Genomic DNA, 8,093 nt, shown 5'->3' with positions numbered 1-8,093 from the left:
CAATGCTCACGGGCACTGGCCAGTCGCGGCTGTTCAAAGTCGGACTCATCGGAGTCAACGACTCTGTTAGTTTTTTGCTTCGCTTTACCGCCCGGCCGTGGCCGATGCGGGAGCGAAGTCGGGTATAGCTGTTCCCATTACGGAAGATTGGCGTGCCGTTGGCTGCTGCTGCTGGCTGCCCGCAACTCCGCGGTTCTCCCCCGCCAGCTTTTTCGCAGCCTTCGTGGATCTGTCCATGCCTCCACCTGTAAAGTAAGTGGAAAGAACGCAGAGTCTCCTTACCTGCTGTTCCCGGCTTTCAAATTCTGCCGCTAAGGGGAATGTCGTTCCCCCTGCTGTGACTCGTTGCAATGCATGTAGCGATATGACACACATGTGTCCTAGCGGGGTTCTTCACGTAGTCACTCACGTGACTCCAAAGTAAAATTACCGATTTTTGAAACGGCAACCTATTTTTAGTCGCGGCCGATTTTGAATTTTTTGAAATAATCGCCGGTACATAGAAGAAGCGGAAACCACTTTCGACCATTAGGGAGATGGACAAAAACCTCTGGGAACCGCATGGAAACCTTGGGTGGGGCGCAAAGCCTCCAGAGGTTTCCGTTCAGGTTTCCTAAGTGGGACAGGGGCATTAGGCTATTTTAAAAATATATCCTTTTCTTAAGAAATGGAATCTACGGGACATTCTTAATGGGAAAGTAGTGGGCAGAAAGGCATGTCATGCGTGGTTTGAAGAGCAAACATTTGTAGTTTGCAATGCCAAAAGTGAAAAGTTGAGGAAAAACAAGGTGTACAGAGTTGCTTATTGGTTAAAATCTGAGGAGTATGATGATGCTACTGATTATGATATGCCAGTGAACCAGCTAGCAACAATAGACAATAGACAATAGACAATAGGTGTATCCACAAAGACTCCACACACCCTTGTAATAGTCTGTTCGAACCTCTACCTTCCGGCAGACGTTACAAGGCCTTCTACGCCCGCACCTCCAGACTCAGGAACAGCTTCATCTCCAGAGCAATAGCTGCTCTGAACTGGCCCTGCTGAGTGCCCCCCACCCCCCATGAATTGTCTCCCTCAGATGGTCACGTTGGACATCGACCCAGCACAGACATATTTGCACTTTAGACTGTTTTACTGTTCTTTTTTATAAATCATGTTTCTCGGGGTATCTAAATTTTATTAGTTGTTTAAGTCGTGACATCGGATGGAAGCTGCATACCAAATCTCGTTGCACCTATGTGCAATGACAATAAAAGATATTATTATTATTATATTATTAGTAGGCCATTCGGCCCTTCGAGCCAGCACCGCCATTCAATATGATCATGGCTGATCATCCCCAATCAGTACCCCGTTCCTGCCTTCTCCCCATATCTCCTGACTCCGTTATTTTTAGGAGCCCTATCTAGCTCTCTCTTGAAAGCATCCAGAGAACCTGCCTCCATCACCCTCTGAGGCAGAGAATTCCAAGGACTCACCACTCTCTGTGAGAAAAAGTGTTTCCTCGTTTCCGTTCTAAATGGCTTACTCATTATTCTTAAATTGTGGCCCCTGGTTCTGGACTCCCCAACATCGGGAACATGTTTCCTGCCTCAAGTGTGTCCAAGCCCTTAACAATCTTATATGTTTCAATGAGATATCCTCTCATCCTTCTAAACTCCAGAATGTACAAGCCCAGCTGCTCCATTCTCTCAGCATATAACAGTCCCGCCATCCCAGGAATTAACCGTGTAAACCTACGCTGCACTCCCTCAATAGCAAGAATGTCCTTCCTCAAATTAGGGGACCAAAACTGCACACAATACTCCAGGTGTGGTCTCACTAGGGCTCTGTACAACTGCAGAAGGACCTATAAAGGCCAACATGCCATTCTCTTACTTCACTGCTCTTCTCCATAAAGACTTGGTCTATTGCCAGAAATTGTAATTTATTTACCTATCTGTTACAGACTTACAGCATCTAATACAATAATATTAAAGTTCTGATCTTGAGAATATCACATTTTTTAATTTTCAAGGCAGTCTGGGTGTTTATTACTATTTTAGCCCTATTCTATTGTGCTGCCCCATTTTGAACCTGCCTCAGAGGGCGGTGGAGGCAGGTTCTCTGGATGCTTTCAAGATAGAGCTAGATAGGGCTCTTAAAAATAGCGGAGTCAGGAGATATGGGGAGAAGGCAGGAACGGGGTACTGATTGGGGATGATCAGCCATGATCATATTGAATGGCGGTGCTGGCTCGAAGGGCCGAATGGCCTACGAATAATATAATAATAATAATATATTTTATTGTCATTGCACATAGGTGCAACGAGATTTGGTATGCAGCTTCCATCCGATGTCTCAACTTAAACAACTAACAATCTTCGGTGTTAACCAGCAGCTGCAGTTCCTTCCTACAAAATGACTCCCCTGATCTTCTGAAGATTGTGGATTGCAATCTTCCACGTCCATCTGGGGGAATCAACCATGCTTCAGTTTAAAGTCATTTTTGAAAGATGTCACAGCTTGATCTTAGCTGAGGATTTAGAGGAACAATGATAATATAACATGCATACTTAAAATGAAATATGAGGATTTCAGTGAAGAAGGTTGTGAACATATAATTTTGTGAAGCAGCAGTGAAATTGCTACCAAATGAGCCACTTCTCGTGTCTGTTTTATCAATTGCTAGTGATAACAATGAAGCATTCTACATTTCCTTACAATCATCTGCTTTGATCTGTCGTTTTCACACCTTACCCTTCTGTACCTGTAGACTCCTTCTCCCGTGACTCTCAGTCTGAAGAAGGGTCTCGACCTGAAGCGCCACCTCCAGAGATGCTGCCTGTCCCGCTGAGTTAGTCCAGAATGTTGTGTCTATCTTCGGTATAAACCAGCATCTGCTGTTCCTTCCAACCCGAGTGGTTTTATGGTATAGAAACATATAAAATTATAAAAGGACTGGCCAAGCTAGATGCAGGAAAAATGTTCCCAATGTTGGGCGAGTCCAGAACCAGGGGCCACAGTTTTAGAATAAAGGGGAGGCCATTTAAGACTGAGAAAAAACATTTTCACCCAGAGAGTTGTGAAATTGTGGAATTCCCTGCCACAGAGGGCAGTGAAGGCCAAATAACTGGATGGATTTAAGAGAGAGTTAGATAGAGCTCGAGGGGCTAGTGAAATCAAGGGATATGTGGAGAAGGCAGGCACAGGTTATTGATTGGGGATGATCAGCCATGATCACAATGAATGGCGGTGCTGGCTCGAAGGGCTGAATGGCCTCCTCCTGCACCTATTTACTATGTTTCTATGTTTGGATAATGATGCGAGCATTTCTGATCAGCTTTGAGCACTGAAATGTGAATTTGGAGAAATATATATAAAGCCAGTATTATTGAAGCATCCTAGTTTATCACATATATCATGATAAATAGCGTTATATGTCAACATCACCTTCCAAAGCAGAAAACCTATCGATCAAAGGAAAAACAGGAAGGCAGCTTCTTATTATAGGATGGTTGCAGTTGAAGACTGATATATATATGTCAACAAAATAGAGAGAGTACAGAGGAGATTTACTAGAATGTTGCCTGGGTTTCAGCAACTAAGTTACAGAGAAAGGTTGAACAAGTTAGGGCTTTATTCTTTGGAGCGCAGAAGGTTAAGGGGGGACTTGATAGAGGTTTTTAAAATGATGAGAGGGATAGACAGAGTTGACGTGGAAAAGCTTTTCCCACTGAGAGTAGGGAAGATTCAAACAAGGGGACATGACTTGAGAATTAAGGGACTGAAGTTTAGGGGTAACATGAGGGGGAACTTCTTTACTCAGAGAGTGGTAGCTGTGTGGAATGAGCTTCCAGTGGTGGTGGAGGCAGGTTCGTTTTTATCATTTAAAAATAAATTGGATAGTTATATGGATGGGAAAGGAATGGAGGGTTATGGTCTGAGCGCAGGTATATGGGACTAGGGGAGATTATGTGTTCGGCACGGACTAGAGGGGTCGAGATGGCCTGTTTCCGTGCTGTAATTGTTATATGGTTATATTATATGGTTATAATAGGACAGCCCGTCAAACAGTTAGTAATGCAAAAAACATTCATATTTAGCTGTTATGTATTCCCCAAAGACCTACAGTAAATCTGACTGATCTATCCTTATTTTGAACGTCAAAAAAATGTCTATTTTTTATCTCATGAATTACTGGATTTAGTGAATTAATAATAACTGGAAATCATAGTTTTAAAAGCTACATTCTGATGTTGCACCCAAACTAAAGGACTCCTCAACGAGGGTGGAATATACATCGTAGACAATAGACAATAGACAATAGGTGCAGGAGTAGGCCATTTGGCCCTTCGAGCCAGCACCGCCATTCAATGTCATCATGGCTGATCATCCCCAATCAGTACCCCGTTCCAGCCTTCTCCCCATATCCCCCGACTCCGCTATTTTTAAGAGCCCTATCTAGCTGACAATTGATTTCAATACCCTAATAATTGATTTCAATTCTTGGAAAATTCATATTTCAAATGTGCATTTCAGATAGAAGGGATCGGTTGCTGAAGTCACAAAATTAAAAAGGTTTTCCCCCATTATGTCCTGAATGCCTTTGCCAATATTTTATGACTCTCTGCCCATATTATTGTGCAACATTTGTTCATTTGATTTATTTTGAAAGGAAATGCATCTCTGAACTATCGTCATGCCACGGTACCATGAATGAAATTGACAGCATTGAAACACTGACTATCATTTGCACTTGCTCCATATTTCATTTTAAGTATGCATGTTATATTATCATTGTTCCTCTAAATTAACACTGTTCAGTTAAACATTCAATACAAAAGCAATTAATTACATTGAATATAGACACAAAAAGCTGGAGTAAATCAGCGGGTCAGACAGCATCTCTGGAGAAACGGAATTCTTCGGAAGAAGGGTCTCGACCCAAAACGCCACCTATTCCTTTTCTCCAGAGATGCTGTCTGACCCACTGGGTTACTCCAGCTTTTTGGTCTGTCTTCAGTTTAAATCGGCATCTGCAGTTCCTTCCTACATAGTTAATTACATTAACAACGAGGTTTATACAGCTTTTAAACTTGCTAAACCTCCAAAGAGAGTCCACAAAACGTGAACATGCAAATATTACATGAAGGAGATAACCAGGCAAATGCAGATTTACAGCGCAAACAAAGGGAGGAAAGTGAAGTAGGGAAATGGAAAGTTGTCAAGAGCAAATTCCAGGGCAACGTGCCTCAACGATTGAATGCAGACAAAAAATCAGCGGGTGAGGCAGCGTCTATGGAGTGAGGGAAATAGGCGACGTTTCGGTACAAGACCCTTCTTCAGACTGATGTGGGGGTGGGGGGGGGGGCGGGAAGAAGAAAGGAAGAGGCTGAGACAGTGGGCTGTGGGAGAGCTGCGAATGGAAGGGGAAAGAGGGAGAAAGCAGGGACTACCTGAAATTGGAGAAGTTAATGTTCATACCGCTGGGGTGTAAACTACCCAAGCGAAATATGAGGTGCTGCTCCTCAAATTTATGGTGGGCCTCACTCTGACCATGGAGGAGGCCCAGGACAGAAAGATCCCTCCTTGACTCCATCCAAGGACCCAAGCAGTCTTTCCAGGTGCGGCAGAGGTTCACCTGCACCTCCTCCAACCTCATGTATTGCATCCGCTGCTGTAGGTGTCAGCTGCTCTACATCGGTGAGACCAAGCGTAGGCTTGGCGATCGCTTCGCCCAACACCTCCGCTCGGTTCACAATAACCAACCTGATCTCAAGGTGGCTCAGAACTTCAACTTCCTCCTCCCATTCCGAATCCGACCTTTCTGTCCTGGGCCTCCTCCATGTCCAGGGTGAGGCCCATAGATGCCGCTGAGTTTCTCCAGCATTTTTGTCTATCAACGATTGAATGTATCTGTTCTTGATGAAGAGATTAAATCCACGAGTGATCGAACAATAGAGGGGCTTTAAACTCTGGTTGTCAGAGGGCGAGAGGACATAACAGAGAGATTGAGGAGTGGTGTTAGGAAGTGATTTCAAAACAAGAATGAGGTTTCATAACTGAGCTTAACTGATAGACATTGTAGGTCAGTGCGGATAGACACAAAAAACCAGAGTAACTCAGCGGGACAGGCAGCATCTCTGGTGAAAAGGAAGAGGTGACGTTTCGGGTACAGACCCTTCTTCAGACCAGTCAGATAAGTCAGTGAACAAGGGTTATGCGGGCTGACATTACTTCTAAATAGGCTCTCCAAGGCATACTCAGATCATCCACAAAAGAGTCATGGGTTGGTACGGTGGCACAGCAGTAGAGTTGCTGCCTCACAGCGCCAGAGACCCAGGTGCAATACTGACTATGGTTGCTACCTATACGGAATTTACACATTCTCACTGTGACTGCATGGGTTTTCTCCGGAATCTCCGATTTCCTCCCACACTCCAGACGTACAGTTTTGTAGGTTAATTGGCTTCAGTAAAAATGGTAATTTGTCCCTTGTGTATAGGATAATGCTAATGTACGGGGGAATTGCTGGTCGGCGCGGACTCAATGGGTCAAAGGACCTGTTTCACACAGAGAGTGGTGAATCTCTGGAATTCTCTGGCACAGAAGGTAGTTGAGGCCAGTTCACTGGCTATATTTAAGAGGGAGTTAGATGTGGCCCTTGTGGCTAAAGGTATGGAGAGAAGGCAGGTACAGGATACTGAGTTGGATGATCAGCCATGATCATATTGAATGGCGGTGCAGGCTCGAAGGGCCGAATGGCCTACTCCTGCACCTATTTTCTATGTTTCTATGTTTCCGCGCTGTATCTCTGAACTAAACTAAATTTGACCAAAGATTAGAAATACCCAATAGGACATGGCTCAATTGAATGCACTGTTCCTCAATTTGCCAACTGATGGCAACATCAGCCCCTCAAATACATAATCACTGGCAGACTGTAGCTGTGCTGTGGTTGCCTTGCAAGATAAATAGGCTGGAGAGGAGGGAAGGCAGTCTTCCGTTTCACTCAAAGGGATGAGCAAATCTTCATTGGAAAGGTATGGGCCTGTCCCACTTGGGCGACATTTGGGTGACTGCGGAGCATCAGTGACTGACACCCGTAAAACCGTCAAGTTGCACGACATACACGCTGACGTATGCTGTCATGTGGGTGATGCCCGGTTAGGGCTGAGGCTGTAAAATATTCTTCCTTCAATGCATGGATGTTAAACATTAATATGTTAAATTTAATACAATAAAGTCAATTGAGCAAATGAAAAGATGTCTGTCGGTCCGTTTTATTTATAGATGTATTGGTCCGCTTCCAGATCCGATCACCAGGGATGGATTCAGTGAGTGTAGACTGAACTCCCCTCTCCCACAATGATGGCGCATGGGTTCTCAGCAAACAATTGTTCCATCGTGCGATGGAAAACTTCGCTGGCGGAGTTGATGCCAAAGGGCATTCTCAGAAATTTGTATCGACCAAAGGGGCTGCCGTACGTAGTGAGATTGGATGAGTCTGGGTCCAGTGAAATCTGCCAAAATGAGCTTTTGGTATCTGGAATGGAGAATACTGATGCGTTGCCTATCTGAGCAGCAACTTCCTCCATTGTTCGCATTGGGTAATGTGGGCGTTTGATGGCAGTGTTAAGATCTCTGGGGTTTATGCAAATACGTATCTCCTCCTTGTTTTTCTTTGTCGCGACCACCATGGTGGAAACCCAGTCAGATGGGTCAGTAAAGGGCCTGTCCCACGAGCATGCAACTGCATGCGGCAAGCGCGACCAAACTGGAAGTGGGGGCCGCATGGGGGTCGCACGGAGGTCGAGTGATCCCCGTACAGGGCCGGTCCCACCAGCGCTGCAAGTGCGACCAAACCGGAAGTGGGGGCCGCGCGGAGGTCGAGTGAGTGATGTGAAGTTCGAGCGAAGTCCGCGGGAAGTTCACTCGTGACGTACGGCGTCAAGATGCTGCGTCCAGCGGTGAAACGCTGCGTATGCCCGCCGAGGCGGTGCGTATGGCATCGAAGCGGCCGCAGGCCGGCAGGCCGTTGCCGCGCGGAATTTTTGAACACTGTCAATTTTTCGGAGCCCCGCGTGATGTCGGGACCAGCTCCGCA

Source organism: Amblyraja radiata, chromosome 15 (genome assembly GCF_010909765.2).
Source record: "Amblyraja radiata isolate CabotCenter1 chromosome 15, sAmbRad1.1.pri, whole genome shotgun sequence".
Lineage (NCBI taxonomy): Eukaryota > Metazoa > Chordata > Chondrichthyes > Rajiformes > Rajidae > Amblyraja > Amblyraja radiata.
Note: the sequence above shows the minus strand (reverse complement) of the source record.